The sequence below is a fragment of the Hemiscyllium ocellatum genome, chromosome 12 (genome assembly GCF_020745735.1).
Source record: "Hemiscyllium ocellatum isolate sHemOce1 chromosome 12, sHemOce1.pat.X.cur, whole genome shotgun sequence".
NCBI lineage: Eukaryota > Metazoa > Chordata > Chondrichthyes > Orectolobiformes > Hemiscylliidae > Hemiscyllium > Hemiscyllium ocellatum.
The window spans coordinates 93,497,600-93,517,024 of NC_083412.1; the positions used below are offsets into that span (position 1 = coordinate 93,497,600).

The 19,425-nt window shown below is 45.1% G+C and overlaps 1 long non-coding RNA gene across 1 annotated transcript in view; it reads right to left on the reverse strand.

The window, feature by feature from the left end:
- The window catches only part of LOC132820873 (uncharacterized), a 299,239-nt gene that overhangs the window by 126,329 nt on the left and 153,485 nt on the right, over positions 1-19,425 (reverse strand). Inside the window, exon 4 of the long non-coding RNA XR_009645251.1 lies at positions 19,288-19,360. This is a non-coding gene — a long non-coding RNA (uncharacterized LOC132820873). The remainder of the gene's footprint in view (positions 1-19,287; positions 19,361-19,425) is intronic.

Genomic DNA, 19,425 nt, shown 5'->3' on the forward strand with positions numbered 1-19,425 from the left:
GCATGTCCTTGGTGGAGTGGGAGGGGGAGTTAAAATGTTCAGCCACGGGCGGTTGGGTGTCCCAGAGGTGTTCTCTGAAATGTTCCGCAAGTAGGCGGCCTGTCTCCCCAATGTATAGGAGGCAACATTGGGTGCAGCGGATGCAGTAAATGATGTGTGTGGAGGTGCAGGTGAATTTCTGACGGATATGGAAGGATCCCTTGGGACCTTGGAGGGAAGTGAGGGGGGAGGTGTGGGCACAAGTTTTGCGTTTCTCCGCCTCCACTCCCTCTCCAGCCTATCACCCTCACCTTAACCTTCTTCCACCTATCGTATTCCCAAAGCCCCTCCTCCCTACCTTTTATCTTAGCCTGCTTGGCACACCCTCCTCATTCCTGAAGAAGGGCTTATGCCCAAAACGTTGAATCTCCTGTTCCTTTGATGCTGCCTGACCTGCTGCGCTTTTCCAGCAACACATTTTTAAGTTCTGATCTCCAGCATCTGCAGTCCTCACTTTCTCGTGGCTTTCTGATTGAACCCAGATCTCTGAAAGAATACAGTGTCGTAAAACTGGGTCTCTTTACAACTCCTCTCTCTATGTTTCCTCTTTGCAAGCAATCTGTATTCAATGAAGGGGATGTTAGATGAACACATGAGGGAGAAAGGGAAATTAGTACACATTGAAGGGGGGTGAATGGGCTGGCATGGCCCAGATGGGCAGAAAGGTCTGTTTCTCTCTGCAGTACAAAGTATCTGATTCTATGCACTGGGGAACATTGATGCATATACAAGTGACCCAACACCAATGGAGATGAAGAATAAAAAGGCAAAAAGAACATTAACTAACTGGCAAAACCATTTCCATTGGCTATAGCCAATCTTACAAAAACCTGTAACTCATAGGTTAAGTCTCTACATTAATGTTCCCTACTATCCTCACCAAGTTCAGGGAGGCAGTGGTAATGTCACTGGACCAGTAACCTAGTGGCCTAGGCTAAGATTCTGGGGAGCTGAAAATGTGTTGCTGGAAAAGCGCAGCAGGTCAGGCAGCACCCAAGGAACAGGAAAATCTACATATGAGGCATTAGCACTTCTTCAGGAATCCCTGAAGATTCTGGGGACATGGGTTTGATTCCCACCAGAATTCATTAAAAAGCTAGCCTAATGATGACCACTGTTGCTCTCATTTTTAAATTCACTCATGGGATGTGGGCATTGCTGGCTGAGCCAGCACTGATTCCTGGTCCCAAGCCATCCTTCAGAAGGGAGTGGGGAGCTGCCTTTTGGAACTATCTTCTGCAGGTTGACCCATAATGCCATTAGAGAGGGCATTCCAGAATTTTGATCCAATGACACTGAAGGAAAAGTGGCATAGTTCCATGTCAGAACAATGAGCGGCTTGGAGGGGAACTTGCAGGTGGGTTGGTTGTATTTTGATGTCTCTGCTGCCCTCGTCCTTCTCGGTGATCATAGTTGTGGATTTGGAAGGCTCTGTCAAAGGGTCTTGGTGAATTTCTGCAATGCATCTTGTAGATGGTACACGTTGTAAAAGCCCATCTGATTCACCCATGTTCTTAATGGAAGGAATCCTATCATCCTTACCATGTGACCCGAGACCCATAGCAATGTGGTTGGCTCTTACCTACTCTCTGAGATGGGTAATAAAAGCTGGTCTGCCCACATCCCTTGAACAAATTTTCAAGCAAAACTCCCGAATACTCAACCAACCTTCATATCTGATCGCTGATTGCAAACCTTCTTGCCTAGTCCCTGAAACCTTTTGCTCTGCATATAAAAGAAAAATCTATTCAAAAACTCTGCTTCCACCATTTTTGAAGGATGACGGCTTGAAAGACTCAGGAACCTCAGAGAGAGAAAGAAAACGCGACTCACTTCTGTCCCAAATGGGAAACACTTTATTTTTTAAACACTTCCTATTTCAAGGCTCCCCCCATCAGAGGGAACATCATCTCCACATCCACCCTGTGAAAATCCCTCAGGCCATCCTTACCTGATCTGGCCTACATGTGGCTCCAGACCCACAACAACATGGTTGACTCTTAGCTGCCCTCTGGGCAATTAGGAGTGAGAAATAAATGCTGGCTTAGCCAGTGATGCCCACTTCCCATGAACAGATTAAAAAATATACATGTTATGTTTCACTGAAGCTCTCTAAACTCCAGTGGATATTAATCTAATCTGTCCAATCCATTCTTGTTTTAGCAACAGTAACTTACAAAGGATTGAGATGAACGAATACAAGTGCAGTCAAAAACCAAACTTTCGAAGGATAAGAAGGGGTCTGTTTGGAATGTATAAAATTCCAACAGGACCAGACGGACTAGATACAGGGAGGATGCTTTCCCTGCCTGAGGAGTCTAGAAGCAGAGGACACAGTCTCAGGATGTGGGGTAGATCATTTAGGATGGAGATGAGGAAATGTTTCTTCACTCCAAGGGCATTGAACCTGTGGAATTCTCCGCCACAGAAAGCTGAGCAGGCCAAGTCACTGAATATATTCAAGCAAGTGACAGGTAGGTTTCTCGAGGCATGAAAGGGGTCATGCGGAGGATGCAGAAATATGGCATGCAGGTGTAGGATCCCACCAAATGGCAGAGCAGGTTTGCAGGGCCATAAGCCTTGCATCTGCTCCTAGTTTCGAAGAGATAGGAGATTGGTGTAATGACTGGGGAAAGCTATGGCAGCTGGATTTTACTGGGCTGGTGGGACGTGTAAGGTTGACAAATCAGAACATTTTTGAGAAAGGGTCACTGGACTCAAAACGTTAACTCTCATTCTCTCCACAGACCTCCTGCATCTCTCCAGCAATCCCTGTTTTTGCTTTAGATTTCCAGTATCCACAGTTCCTACTTTTGTTTCCATCGTGTAAGAATATTTCCCTTCCAGTGAGAAACAGGGAGTTGTGTGGGAGAAAGGGATTTAAATGCCTGTGTACAGATTGCTAAAAATCAAATGCACAGGTAGGAAACTTTATGTTAAAGACAACTGTGTGTGTGTGTGTGTGTGTGTGTGTGTTTTCGTCAGACCTCATCTAAAGTCTTGTGTCTATTTTCAGGGCACTCACCCTCATGAAACTGATATTAGTCTAAGAGAGGGTGCAGTCCACGTTCATCAGAACAAGCTCAGGACTTGGGTAAAAGTGAGGACTGCAGATGCTGGAGATCAGAGTCAAGATTAGAGTTGCGCTGGAAAAGCACAGGAGGTCAGGCAGATTCCGAGGAGCAGGAAAATGTTCCTGCTCCTCAGACGCTGCCTGACCCACTGTGCTTTTCCAGCGCCACTCTAATCTTGACTCAGGACATGGGTGTCAACGTTGGTTCAGCTTATATCAAGTCTCTGATTCTGTATCCTTGTTCCAGCTCCGAGACCCAAACAGACTTTGTAGGCTAGCACCTCAGAAGTTTGCTCAGGACGTGTCAGGAATGGTACACCTCTCAGAGAAGATGTAAACTCGCCTTCCACTCTCAGGTAGGTTAAAAGGTCCCATTATTGCAGCAGCAGAACATCAAAGTTCCTCGTGGTTAATATCCACCTCTCAACAACGGTCACTGAGAAAGAGTGGTTATCACATTGTTGTTTGTGGGCGTTTCTGGTGTACAATTCGACTGCTGTGTTTTCTTCTACCAACAATACATCAAAATAACGTTCCATTGACTGTAAATTGTTCTGGACCAGCCTGAAGAGAGTTCTGATGGCAGGTCATTAACCTGAAATGTTAGCTTGGTTCTCTCGCCTTAGGTGTGGCTTAACTAGTTTTGAGACAAGGTTACACACTGTTTAAGGACAAAGTCAAGACTAATGCCAATAAGCACTTCTTTACAGTAATGCTACCTACAACTGGTTCTAAGTAGAATCTCTAGAACCATGGATCAATTCATGAGCCACTTGGGTGCTACAATAGTGAGCCAAAGGTGTCTAGGGAAGGATGAAGTAGCTGGGGTGAACTGTTCATGACTGTTGGGAAAACTAACAAAGAAACAAAGAACTTCAAACTTGTCTACTGTCATTCTTTCATCATCAAGTGCTTTATGAATAAATATTCACTGATGTTAAGGACTGAAATATAAATTTGAATATTGCTGTAAAAGGAAAACATGATGCCAATGATTTTTCATTCTACACTCATCAGGACAAATGCAAGAATGCCAAATTTCAAACAGTGATGACAATTTATGCCACAGGAGAAAACTTTATAGTTCATGTGGCTTTCTCTATGCAATACTCCAGCCAGAATCTAATTGCCAACCAATCTGTACCGTTTACTCATTGGTGCAAGTTGTTTTGACCATTGGAAGTTTGGCACTCTTGCATTTGTCCTGATGCGAGCAAGACGAATATGTCTTACTTTTCAGCAACCTTCTAGTCCTGGCCTACCAAGTGAAATATAAAACTTCAAAAGGAAACACTCAGTGGATTGGTTGGAGGGCTGGTCCAAAATATGTAGGATCAGTACATCAAGTTCAATGTCCCAATACTATACTTTTCCTCAACATTGCTAAATAGTCTAATTAGCTGAATGAAAGGAAGATGCTTAACTGATATACTTCAGAGACAAACCTAGTAGGGTCTCCTGGTCCCAACCACACTGTTTCACCAAGAGAAATGAGGTTGGGTCCTGAGAGCATTTTTCAGGAGAGAATTTTCTTCCTCATTCCTGCTCCACTGGGAAATCATCACACTTCAGTTCATTTGGGCATTTATCAGCATCAACAGCTGGAAGTAAGATTAGAGATATTTTTCCATCCAATCATAGGAATAATGGAATTGTGAGACAAGGAAAATACCTTCTATTTTTGGCTTTCACTATCCTGGTCGGTGCAACCACAATGGGGTTGTTGATAGCCCATGCATTAGCCTACAACAGCACATCTGCAATGTGAGGAATGCCCAAATGTTGAAGAGTTTTTATTAATTTGCCCAAAAGATGTAGGCATTACTGGCTAGGCCAGCATTTATTGACCATCTTTAATTGACCAGAGGGCAGTTAAGAGTCAGCCACATTGAGGTCAGAAAACAGAAGGCATGAGTGAACAATGGGTTATTTTTTAAACCATTAACATGGTTATTATTAGGGCCAGCTTCTTTTAAAGTTCCAGATTCTAACTCAATTCAGACTTCACAAATTTAAAAAAAAGTTGGAATTTAGTGGGATTTGAACCCATATATTCAGAACATTAATCTGGGTGCTGGATTACTCATTTAGCACCATTACACCATCACATCCCCCAGAGGAACTCAAAGTCACCTCCATAACACGCTACACTCACCACACCATCATATCTCATATTACTCAGACTCTGGCCAACATCCATCTCTCACTCAGCCTGGTCCAGAAAGCATAAGGGATGAATTATCTCACCATGTGACTGCAGTTTGCAGGGTGTTGCCAGTGAGGAGGAATTGCTGCACTTTCTTAACATGCCTGAACTCTCCTTCTCAAATTTGATGCTGTGAACTTTATCTTCTCCATGGTGCCACCTCCCCCAGTTTGTCTTTGCAGGGACAGTCATGAGAGTAAGCTCCATTGAGTGTCAAAGGTTTCAAGACTTTCTCATCAACACAGATACCTTCTAATCAACTTGTTCAGGGATGCCTCTGGATGAAGGGCTTATGCCCGAAACGTCGAATTTCCTGTTCCTTGGATGCTGCCTGACCTGCTGCGCTTTTCCAGCAACACATTTTCAGCTCTGACTCCAGCATCTGCAGACCTCACTCTCTCCTGCCTCTGGAGTAGGTGGGAATTGAACTGGGTTCTTCTGGCTCAGAGGTTGGGACACTACCACGATGCCACAGGAGCCCTGAAGGGCAGTGGGTTTTATAGACCTGAGGTTGTGGGAGAGGGAGAGGTGTGTTGGATTCTAACAGTGTAGTATTGGCCCAGTTTCATCTACAGACTCCATGTCTTGCAGGACAGGGAAGGGGCGGGGACAGGTGGGGTTGGGACCCCCTGATTTCCGAGTCTGGGGAGGGTGAGTGATCTTTGGATGGGGAGGAGGCTTCCAAATTGCATGAGTGGGGGTGGCCAATGGTTGGGGTAGGGGAGGTGGTTCCATTACAATATTTAAATTGCCAACCCACCTCCTTCCTCACCTGCCTGTGTTAAGTCCCTGTTGGATTGCGTGTTGAGATTTTTCTACCCAAGAATTACACCTTACTCCATTTCAAAGAGCCCATTTTCATTTGGGGAAAGTGTGTGGGACAGAGCGAGGAATACTCTGCAAACTCTGCTTATAAGACTCTGCAAACAATGCTGACTTGGATGGGCATCTAATCTTCAGCAACAGAATTAGTGACAGGCTGATGATAACCCAAAGGCACTTTCAGCAAAAGTCCCTGAACCTTTAAACATTGAGAAGTCTCACAGGTTATTGAACCCTGGTTTTAACTTCAGCTCTGAACAGACTTTTCTTCACATTTGCTGTGGTGAGGGAATAGGCTGAGGAAATATCAAATCTCCAGAGGATCACAGCACCAACTTCAAAAGCAGGTAGGAAGTATTTAGCAGGTTTGTGCCATCTCTTTGACTGGAAACCATGGAAGGCTCCCATTGAGACCATGATTGAATTGATCATGCAGTACTGAGTATTGGCCAGTGGGTGGTGATGTTGCCTCACATGAACTCCATGGTCAACAGCTAGATGCGAACATTCGTTGTTAAGTGTGACCATGTGCACAGACAAGGAGTTTCTGATCAGCCGTCCCACTAAAAGACCCACATCCTTCTCCAAAGGGGTGAAGCTACAACATCTAAGTTTTATTTCTTGTGAATCTTTGAATGGGATATGTTATAGTTGCACTTGCCAATCGAGCAATACCCATCAGGCCGGAGATTGTTGTCCATCCTTGATATATTGAGTCAGGGACAAGGACGGAAATCAAGGGCCATAGCATGGACCTCCAGTCTGACTACAACAGGCCCCCTACAGTCTGAGTGCCAGTCTCTGAACCTTACGTACCCTTCCTATCCCCGGCCCTGCTCTTGACCAGAAGGTAGTGAATGGTTCAGAGATATAGCTCCGTTCAAGAAGGCTTGGAGAGGGGAACTTACAGCTGATGGTGCTCCTATCCATCTCACTGCCTGTCCTTTCAGGTTGTGGAGGTGGCAGGTTTGGAAGGTGCTGTCAAAGGGGCCTTCTGTGATTGCTGCAAATTATTTCATATGTAAATGTGGCAGGCAGTAATCGTCAGCATCCGCAAGCATTTGTGCTTTTCTGATGGTTTTAAAATTGGAGAGGAATATTGGCCAAGATAAAGAATGCCCCACACTTCAGGTGGATACATGGAATCCTCGATTCTCACCAGAACAGTCAGGCTAGGGCGACAATTTACCCACTGAAAAGCTCAGGTCCTGAAGTAGGGATTGACTTTAACACTTGCACAGTCATTTTGCAGCTGGGTACAATCAGACTAACTTATCATCTTATGCTTTTGTCATGAGAAGATTCAAAGATACTGAAAGGATGGAGGAATCATATATTTCTGAGAATGCAAACTATCCTTTCTCTGTATACAAATCCACTCAGCGAAGACATGTTTATAACTGTTAGCATACGCTCATCTAAGGGGAACCAAACTCAAAGAAGTTGAGCCTCATAGTGCCCCTTAGGGAGGGAAATCTTCCAATCTTAGCCAATCTGGCCTACATATGACTCCAAATCTCCAGCAATACAAGTGACTCTTAACTGCCCTCTGAAATGGCTGTTCAGTTTAAGAGCAACCAAAGATATGATGCCCAACTCCCACAAAAGGATGAAGGATAATGGATAGGTGACAGGCATTGCTTGGGTCAGTGAGGAGAGGCCATGATGTAGAGCACAATGTAATTGGGGTCGAGGTACAGTTGGGGTGAAGCACATACTGGGTGAAGAATGCCTGAAGGGGCCCAGTTTGTAAGCAAGGTTCAGTGGAACCACAAGCCCTCAGAAGTAGTGAGGCTTCCAGTTGCAGATGACAGAACACATCCAAAATTTGTCCGGATATGAAGATTGTATTCCAGATATAAATTAAATGTGCGTGTACAAAGCAAGAACAGAAACTTGGAACCTGTGTAAAGTGAGCATCTGTACATTATTGTTCAATCCAATTATTCCTACCACTACATGTTTAATTAAAGATGATTGGCAGCTAGGACTTCAAAGGTTTCTGCACAGAAATTGGTCTGGAAAGTTCCTTCCCAATCATTAACCCCTGGCCCGAGATCTGAATGCTAGCAGGGAACTGAGAAGATTATTGTCCATGCAGAATGTCGAGATTCACTAACTGATTAACCTGTGTGTTTCATCTACAAATCATCCCTCTCAATGACTTTGAAAAGAAAATTGAATAGGCACTTGTGAGAAATAAAATTGCAGGGTTACAGTGGCAGAGTGGGGAAATGTGGCTGATTGGATGACTTCATCAAGAGCTAGAATTGACACAATGGGCCAAATGGCCTCCTTCTGTATTGTAAATAACATTAAGTCATCACATCAAGAATATATATAATGTCGACATATATGAGTAACACATCATGTGTATAAGTAACGTACATTCAAATAATATTTATACCTTTAAAAGATTGCTTTCAATGTCATTTTTAAATACTGTGCTGATTCATTAAATGCTAAATCAACACAAAAAAGCCAAGTGATAAAATTCCGTGCAAATTAAAATTACAAGTTAAATTTCTTTATATTTGTCGGAATTGTATTTTCCACTGTTCAAAGGGCAAAGGACTGTTCTAGGAGCTCTCCAGTGAATGGTGGACTGATGGAGTGTGGTGGGGTGACAATTAGCATGTACAAGATAATTGGTGGTGAGAAAATCCATTTGGCCCATCTAGGCTCAATCATGCAATGGTAATGCAAGCAAAAGGTTTGACAGCATCCAGGTCAAAGCAGTCTGCTTGATTGGGACCACATCCACACAGAGTCATTCCCTTCACCATCGACACTCAGTGACAGCAGTGTGGATAGCATCTGCAGAATGCAATACATAAATTCATCAAAGCTCCTTAGATTGCACCTTCCAAACCTGTGACCTTTATTATCTAGAAGGACATGGGCAGCAGATGCTTGGGAACACTACCACCTACAAGTTCCCCTCCAAGCCACTCACTGTCCGACTTGGAAACATATTGCCGTTTGTTCAGTGTCACTAGGTCACAATCTTGGAATTCCCTCCCCAGCAGCATTGTGGGATCTTCAGTGAATTTCTGCAGTGGATCTTGTGGATAGTACACATTGTAGCTACTGAGCGTCAGTGGTGGAGGGAATGTGTGCCAATCAAGTGGGCTGCTTTGTCCTGGATGGTGTCGAATTTCTTGAGTGCTGTTGGAGCTGTATCCAACCAGTCAAGTGGGGAATATTCCATCACACTCCTAACTTGTGCCGAGGAGATGGTGGACAAGCTTTGAGGATTCAGGAGGAGACTCCTGCTTTCTCCCTGTAACCCTGCATATTGCTTCAAGTAAGTGTCTTTACCAGTTGAATGTGCTGATTGAACCTGCCTCAACCACACTCTCAGGGAGTGCCTTGCAAATCTTTGTCACTCACGACCTGAGGAAGATGTTTTTCCCCTCCTATCACCTTTGCTTATTTTGATTAAACCAGAGTCTACCATTACTAGATTAGATTACTAGATTACTTACAGTGTGGAAACAGGCCCTTCGGCCCAACAAGTCCACACCGACCCGCTGAAACACAATCCACCCCAGACCCCTTCCCCTACATTTACCCCTTCACCTAACACTACTGGTAATTTAGCGTGGCCAATTCACCTGACCTGCACATTTTTGGATTGTGGGAGGAAACCGGAGCACCCGGAGGAAACTCACAGGGAGAATGTACAAACTCTATACAGAGAGTTGAACCCGGGTCTCTGGCGCTGTGAGGCAGCAGTGCTAACCACTATGCCACCATGCCGCCCCTTCACAAGTGCCACAGAATCTCTGTATCTACTCTAACCAGACCCTTAACCACTCATAACAACAGGTTCAAGCACAGCTTCATCCCCACTGTCATGAGCCTTCTAATGGACTGCTCAAATTTCAAATGTAATGTTGATGTTTTTTGTACACCTACTTTGCAGCTGTAACTCTGTAATCCTCACCCGATTCTGTCACCCTATGATCTGATTGAGACGTATAAGATTATTAAAGAATTGGACACTCTGGAGGCAGGAAACATGTTTCCGCTGATGGGTGAGTCCCAAACCAGAGGACACAGCTTAAAAGTAAGGGGTAGGCCACTTAGAACAGAGTTGAGGAGAAACTTCTTCACCCAGTGAGTGGTAGGTGTGTGGAATGCTCTGCCCCAGAAAGCAGTGGAGAAAGAGTTGGATAGAGCTCTCAAGGATAGTGGAATCAAGGGTTATGGAGATAAGGCAGGAACAGGATACTGATTAAGGATGATCAGCCATGATCATAATGAATGGCAGTGCAGGCTCAAAGGGCAGAACGGCCTACTCATGCACCTACTGTCTATTGTATGTGATGATCTGCCTACACTGCATGCAAAACAACATTTTTCACTTCACTTAGATACATGTGACAATAGTAAATCAAAATCAAATCAAACTCTGCTTTCTCTCCACTGACGCTGCCAGGCCTGCTGACTTTTCCCAGCAATTTCTGGGGTTTTTAATTCCTGCTGATTTCCAGCATCCGCACTTCCTTGTTTACTTCTTTTTGCTTTTGCACATTATTCTTCGACTTGTAAAGCTGAAGGAAACAGGTGTTTCTTTTTAAACAGCCTTTTCAATTTCTCCTGCCAAATGAAGGTAGAAAATTCCAGAATTTTACTGAAGTCCAATTTCACAATCTGCCGCAGTGGGAGTCAAACCCATGGCCCGAGAACATTAGCCAGTGGTTCACAGATAAACTAGTACGGTGGCAAGACCACAACACCATAAAAAGGATCATAGTCATACAGATGTACAGCATGGAAGCAGACCCTTCAGTCCAACTCATCCATGCTAACCAGATATCCTAAATTAATCTAGTCTCATTTGCCAGCACTTGGCTCTTATCCTGTTAATCCCTTCTTATTCACATACCCATCCATTGCCTTATAAATGTTGTAATTATTCCGGCCTCCACCACTTCCTCTGGCAGCTCATTCCATACACGTACCACCCTCTGCGTGTAAAAGTTGCCCCTTAGGCCCCTTTTATATCTTTCCCCTCTCACCTAAACCTACTCCCTCTGGTTCTGGATTCCCCCACCTCAGGGAAACGGCCTTGTCAATTTATCCTATCCATGCCCCTCATAATTTATAAACCTCTATAAGGTCACCCCTCAGCTTCCGATACTCCAGGGAAAACGGCCTCAGCCTATTCAGCCTCTCCCTGTAGTTCAAACCCTCAGTTACTGAGCTGTAATTAGTCCAGTATATGCACCTATTTTATTTTCAAAGGCAAGGAACCATAGACTTTGGTGTCACTTGGTTACACCTTTAGGTAGAACACGAAAAGAAGACTTTTTTTAAAAACGTGCTTACTTTAGGACTGACACAAACATGGGGGTTGAAGGGAGCTGTGATTTAAGACGCTAACGTTATACCCTCGTGCTCGGATTTAGAATTAGTCCCAGAATAATACAAACTGCCTTTTGCCCTTCAGGTGAGGTAATTTTTGTGAGGCAGTTTCTCCAATTCCAACAGCTGCTGTTTATTCTTAGTGCAAAATTACCCCCAACCTCTCTGACTCTTCAGAACCCATAACGTCAGCTGCTTTTGGACACAGGAGCAGTAGAGGGCGCACTTTGAAGGGAGTTGGGGTCTTGGAGGCTGAGGGTAGGAAGGAAGCAGATGATCTACATTGAACCTTACTTTGGCGAAGGTGTTGCTGATGATGCACTGAGCAGAAAGCTGTTCTGACTGGCCGTTCCAACGCTTCCCTTAACTTCATTAAAAGAAACACAACTCTTGAAAAGAGAAAGCTTTTCTTTCCTGGTGAACTTTAACGGTGGGAGCATTGATAAAAGAAGCTTCAGTAAGTGGCTCAGGCCATCACTAATGAAGAGTAATACAAAGTTTGCTATTCTGTGGCTGCGATGAATTGTCTCTTTGTTCTGGCTTGAACACTTGGCTGCTCCCTTGGCGTAATTGCTGTCTCGTTGAATGCTATTTTAAACAGCATCAGAATCCACACTTCCCAGCCTCCTCCGAACCCCACCACCCCCTCCCCACCCCCACCCCCTCAGTTGCCTCTCTAACCACAAACAACATAAAGAGGCATTGTCTATCTCGAACCGACTGGATGCTCTGGAAGATCACAGATCATTGCGGCAGATAGCAACACACAGGACCAGGGGCTGTGTGGGAGGGGGTTAAAACAGAAACCTCTGTTTCACAACGCGGGGTGAGATTCCGTGACCAGCAAACCTCAGCCCAAAGGAACATAACACAGGAACAGGAGTAGGCCATTCAGCCCCTCGAGCCCGCTCCATCATTCAGTGAGAATGTGGCTGATCTGTGGCCTAATTCCATATATCTGCATTTGGCCCATATCCCTTTATACCTTTGCTTTTTAAAAATATATCTTTCTCAGGCTTACTGTCAACAGATCAGAAGGGGAGCTGTTCAGTTCCTTGAACAACTGGCCACACTATCAGACCATGGCTGACTGGATCTCAACACAATCCAACTGCCCTGGTTCCATAATCTTCCAAATCCTTACCTAACCCAGGAGGGAGGGAATAGTGTAGTGGTAGTATCACTAGACTAGTCATACGGTACCCAAAGCCAATGTACTGGTAGGGCATAGGTTTTAATCCCTCTGTGGCCAATGGTGAACTTTGTACTCAATTTTTAACACAAGTTAGCAGAGTGACAACCATTTTACTTTGGAGGTCTGGTGGAGGGAGAGCAAAGTGAAACGCATTGATTCCAGCGATCCTTCTTTCTCTCCACAGATACTGTCAGACTCGGGTTTCTCCAGTCATTTCTGTTTTTGTTTCGGATTTCCAGCACCTGCAGTTCTTTGTGTTATTTAACTCTATAACCTTCATCTTTAAGAAAGATTTATCTGGCTCACTTCTGCCATCCTAACCTGGTGCGGCCTACATACGACTCCAGACCTAAGCAACATGGCTACCTCTTCACTACTCAACACCATAGTAACAGAAGCAAAAGTGAAGACTGCAGATGTTGGAGATCAGAGTCAAGATTAGAGTGGTGCTGGAAAAGCACAGCAGGTCAGGCAGCATCCAAGGAGCAGGACATACCTGATGAAGGGCTTTTGCCTGAAACGCCAATTCTCCTGCTCCTCAGATGCTGCCTGACCTGCTGTGCTTTTCCAGCATCACTCTAATCTCGACCATGGTAACAAAACTTATTCTAGGCAATTAGGGATGGGCAATAAATGCTGACCTGGTTCCTTTTAAAAGTTGAGATTTTCAAATTGACACCCAGCCTCAACACCTTTCTGAAGGACACAGTTCCAGACATCCAACATTTATTGAGTTAAGAAACTTGACCCCCACCGAACAGCTGGCCTCTAATTTTAAGATCATTGTTCCAGAGATTCCCACCGGAAATAGTCAATGACATCTTCCATCACTTCATTGATGATCAAGAGTAGACTGATGGGGTAGATTAGATTAGATTACTTACAGTGTGGAAACAGGTCCTTCGGCCCAACAAGTCCACACCGACCCGCCGAAGCACAACCCACCCATACCCCTACATTTACTTCTTACCTAACACTATGGGCCAATTCACCTGACCTTCACATCTTTGGACTGTGGGAGAAAACCGGAGCACCTGGAGGAAACCCACGCAGACACGGGGAGAACATGCAAACTCCACACAGTCAGTCGCCTGAGGCGGGAATTGAACCCAGGTCTCTGACGCTGTGAGGCAGCAGTGCTAACCACTGTGCCACCGTGTCGCCCATAACTGGCTGGGTTGGATTTGTCCTACCTTTTGTATACAGGACACGCCTGACCTATTTTCCACACTGTTGGGTAGATGCCAGCGTTGTAACGATACTGGAAGAGCTTGGGCCAGGCAAGTTCTGGAGCACAGCTCTTCAATGCTATTGCCACAACGGTGTGAGGGCTCATTACCTTTGCAGTATCCAGTGCCTCCAACTGTTTCTCGATATCACACGGAGTGAATCAAATTGGCTGAAGACTGGTATCTGTTCTGGTGGGGATCACTCGAAGAGGCCGAGATGGATCATCCACTTGGTACTTCTTCCTGAAGACTGCTGCAAATGCTTCAACCTTATCTTTTGCACTGAATTGTTGGGCTCTTCCATCGTTGAGGATGGCGATATTTCTGCAGCCTCCTCCTCCTCCTGTTTAATTGTCTCCCCCCAACCCCCACCCCCATTCACAACCTGATGTGGCAGGAATGCAGAGCATAGCACAAAAAGAACGAGAGAAATTGGCCAAATTATCATAGGCCAGTCAACCGGAAATTAGCAGTGGATAAATTACTGGGACTATTAAGAGATTTAATTAACTGTCACTTGGAGAGATATGGGTTAATCAGGGATAGTCAGTGTAGTTTTTTTTGTGAAAGGAAAGTTATGATTTACTACCTTAAATGAATTTTTTTTGAGGAAGCATCAAAGGAGAATTGATGAGGGCAACAAAGTGTGTATTTTTACATGGATTTTAGTGAGATACCTATCAAGGCCCCACATGACAGTTTGGACAGAAAAATTAAAGTCAGTGGTACACAGGGGAATGTGGTGAGTTTATCTAAACTTGGCTCAATGACAACAGACAAAGGTTGATGGATGTTTTTGCAAATGGAAAGTGGTTTCCAATGGTGTTTCACGGGGCTCAGTGCTGGGTCCCTTGCTCCTTGTGGTATATACTCATGGTTTGGACTTAAATGTGGGAGGCCTGACTGGGGAAATGTGCAAAAAAATTGAAAGACAGCTGTTTAGTTGATCAGAAAGAGGACATCTATCGACTGCAGGATGACATCAATAGCTTGGTTGCGTGGATGAAACAGTGGCAAAAGAAATTCAATCCAGAGAACTGTGAAGCTACACAGAATCCCGACAGTTTGGAAGTAGGCCACTCAGCCCATCGAGTCCAAACCAACCCACTGAAAGAGTGTCTCACCCAGAGACCCCTCCTCCACCCCCTACCCTATAACCCTGCAATCCCCATTGCTAATCCACCTAACCCACACATTCCTGGACACAATGGGGTAGTGCAGCATGGCCAATCCACCTAACCTGCCCATCTTTACTGTGGGAGGAAATCCACACAGAATGTGCAAACTCCACACAAACATTCACCTGAGGGTGGAATTGAACCCGGGTCCCTGGTACTGTTGGGCAGAAGGGCTACCCACTGAGCCACTGCGTTGCCCCAAATGTTTGGCAAAGGCAGATAATGCACAATAATTGGGAAGGTATTTTGAGGGGTAGAGGAAGTGAGAGACCTTGAAGTCCATGGAGGTGCTTGAACAGGTAAATATAGCATGGTAGAAGGCACTTGGGACACTTTTCTTCATTAGGTGTGTATCGAATACAAAAGCAGGGATAGAACTAGAAGAGGCTGCTTAGGACACAGCTGGAGTTTTGCACACAATTCTGGTCACCAGAATACAAGAACATAATTGCTCCAAAGGGTAGAGAGGACCTTTACAAGAATGTTGCCAGGCCTTGATAATTACAGCTATGAGAAAGATTGGAGAGGCTGGGGGCTGTTTACCTGAGGACACAGGATGCTGAAGTGTGACTTAGATCGAGATGTCCAAATTAATGAGGGTCATGGATAGAGAAGACCCCTTGTCCTTTAGCAGGAAGGTCATTTGCAAGACAGCTCAGGTTTAAAGGTGATTGTCAGAAGGATGAGACGGAGCTCTGGGAAAACTTTTTCACACAGGAGAGTGGTCGGTGGCTGGTTTGGAGTTTGAGGCAGTACAGGTCGTTCTGGTATAACACGCGTTTCCTCAACTGGCTGTAACGCGATTAATGAATTGTGGTTATTATTTGGATAGCGCAAACCTTTGCTGAACGGGTATAGTGATTTCCTGTAGCAACCGTCTACAGCGTAATTCTCGACAGCAAGAGGTCGCAGAGGAACATAGCTATTGCGTTATAGCAGAATGACTTGAATCCCTTAAATCATTTAAACAGGAACCCATATATGTTCCAGTGATTCGGGGCAGATAAGGCCATGGACTGGGTCCAGAGTGTGGTGCAGGAAAAGCAGAGCAGGTCAGGCAGCATCCGAGGAGCAGGAGAGTTGACGTTTCGGGCATAAGCACTTTATCAGCAAAGCCCTTCCTGATGAAGGGCTTATGCCAAAAATGTCGATTCTCCTGCTCCTCAGATGCTGCCTGACCTGCTGTGCCTTTCCCAGCAACACACTCTTGACTCTGATCTCCAGCATCTGCAGCCCTCACTTTCTCCTATGGACTGGGTGAAGGTAAATGGGTTAGAACGGGCGGCCAGTTTACTCAGCCAGTATGGAGATGATGGGCTGAATAGACTCATTCTGTGGTCTAGCTTAATGGGTTACAATAATGATTCTGAGTAAGAAGGCTATGTATATATGTGAGCCCCAGTCCAGAGACTGGGGTAAATGTTCTAGGTTGATACTCCCAGGGCAGTACAGAAGACAAGCTGCACTTACAGCAGGATGGCCAGGGATTTATTTTGTGTCCTACGTTAAATTGTTTGTTTGATTTCTTCTTTTTTAACCATGTGGGCAGCTTTCTGGCTAACGCCTCTGGTAAATTGAGGATCCAAAGCATCAAAGTATTTGACAGTGATGCTGCTCAGTAAAACCTTCCAGGGATCGGTTAGCTCATTTGGCTGGTCTACAATGCAGAGTGGTCCCACACACACTGTGGGTTCGATTCCTGTACCAGCTGACGTCACCATCCCACCTTCTCAAACTTGCCTCTTGCCCCAAGACGTGTCGACCCTCTGGTTAAATGTGTCATGAGTTGTCTCTGATGAGAGAGTAATCCTTTGGGATAATGGCGACTTTAGCTTTATCCCCTTCAGGGTTGTACAGCTGAGACCTTCAGTTTCTGAAGGACACCAGTCAGCTGTGAGCACAGGAAGCTTTGAGATTCAGAGATGAAATACTACTCCAGATTCCCCAGTTGGCCTCTATCGATACCTCTCTGTGGGTTTTCCCTTAAGATGCTATCCCTCACAGAGAGACCACTTGCTGAAGGAGGGCATACAGCTGGATCTCCACCTCGGTAAAACGTGTCAGTGTGAAATTGAGCAAAACACTGAAAGTAGACCGAGAGAGAGAGAGAGAGAGCGCATGAGAGAGAGAGAGAGAGCGAGCGCGTGAGTGTGAGAGAGAGAGAGAGAGAGAGCAAGAGAGGGGGAGAGAGAGAGAGCGAGAGAGGGAGAGAGAGAGAGAGTGAGAGAGAGCAAGAGAAAGAGCGAGAGCGAGACAGAAACACAAAGAGAGAGATATAGAGAGCTACAGAACTGGCTCAAAGGTAGAAGACAGACGATGGTGGTGGAGAGTTGTTTTTCAGACTGGAGACCTGTGACCAGTGGAGTACCACAAGGATCGGTGCTGGGCCCTCTACTTTTTGTCATTTACATAAATGATTTGGATGCGAGCATAAGAGGTACAGTTAGTAAGTTTGCAGATGACACCAGAATTGGAGGTGTAGTGGACATGGATAGGATAAATAGGCAAAGTTTTTTCCCTGAGTCGGGGAATCCAGAACAAGAAGGCATTGGTTTAGGGTGAGAGGGGAAAGATATAAAAGAGACCTAAGGGGCAACTTTTTCACGCAGTGGGCTGTACGTGTATGGAATGAGCTGCCAGAGGATGTGGTGGAGGCTGGTACAATTGCAATTTGGATAGGTATGTGAATAGGAAGGGTTTGGAGGGATATGGGCCGGGTGCTCGCAGGTGGGACTAGATTGGGTTGGGATATCTGGTTGGCATGGACGGGTTGGACCGAAGGGTTTGTTTCCATGCTGTACGTCTCTATGACTCTATGACTCAAGGTGAGGCCCAGTGCGGACTCCCGGCCTCGAGGTGGAGGCCCAGTGCGGACTCCCGGCCTTGAGATAAGGGGCAGCGCAGACCCCCAGCCTCGAGCCCCGTGTGGGACCACCTGCTCCATCTGTTTTATTCTGTTTTTTTTTCTCTCTTTTCCTTGGAAAGACTGTAACACAGAACCTGAAACTTTATTTATTTATTTTTCCAGCTTATACTGAGGATTTTGTACGTAGGCACCTTTGTACCGAAGATGGAAGTGTGAATAGTGACACTATAACCTTTCACGGGAATCCTGTACTCCTGTACTTGAGTACGTGACAATAAAACCGAATTCTAATGCTTAAAGAAAATAACTGCTTTAATCCCTCCTGCCTGCTCATGCCAAACATTATGTCAAAGGCAATGGAACAGTTGGGTCAGCTGGTTTGACCATGTTCATGCGCCTATTGGTTATCCTATTAAAAGACAAAGGATAGGAAGCCATTCTCACCATCTGGGTTGGGGGTAACATATGTTAAATCCCACCCCCTCAGAGGATTGATTGCCAAATGCTTGGCCTGACCAAACACTGAGAAGGGCTATTCCTGAAGAAGGGCTCATGCCCGAAACGTCGAATCTCCTGCTTCTTGGATGCTGCCTGACCTGCTGCGCTTTTCCAGCAACACATTTTCAGCAAACACTGAGAAGCCCTAACAACAACAGAAGTTGCTGGAAAAGCTCAGCAGGCCTGATAACATCAGTGGAGAGAAATCAGAGTTAATGTTTCGGGTCAGAACTGAGCTCCAGTAATTTCTGTTTCTGATTTACAGCACCCACAGTTCTTTCCGTTTTTACTGAGGATCCCTTTTTTTTAAAAAAAATGATTTGTTCATGAGGTGCGTGTGGTCACTGGCTTATCCAGCATTCATTGACCATCCCAGACAACAGTTAAGAGTCCACCATGCTACTGTGTGACCGGAGTCACATGTCGGCCAGACCAGGTAAAAGTGGCAGATTTCCTTCCTCTAAAACAAACCAGATGCTTTTTTAAAACAAAATTAACAATCAACATTAACAGAATTGGATTGGTTTTATTTAAATTCCAAATTGAATTTCAAACATCCACCTTGGAACCCCTTTCCTCAGATATTATGCTGGGGTTCTGAGTTGCTAGTCTAATAACATTACCACTCCACCATCTGTGTCTCTGTCACTGGCAAAAAAATCAAGGATGGCATCTTGTTTTGCATATCCTATGCTGAGGTAAGTTTTGAAAAGCAACACTTTGCTAAATATTCAAATACAAAGGCAACTTGGTCCCTTTTCTCTGGGAAGGAAAATGAATCACATCTTTGTATATTGAGGTCACTCACCGTCAGTCTGTTGCCTCAGGAAACAGTAACGAAAGCTACAACCGAAAGCTGTTCAACATCTGACAGGACAACACTGCTGGACAAGACAAGAGAAATGAGGTCAGCTAAGTTTTGAGATGTGGAACTGTGACAGATGCT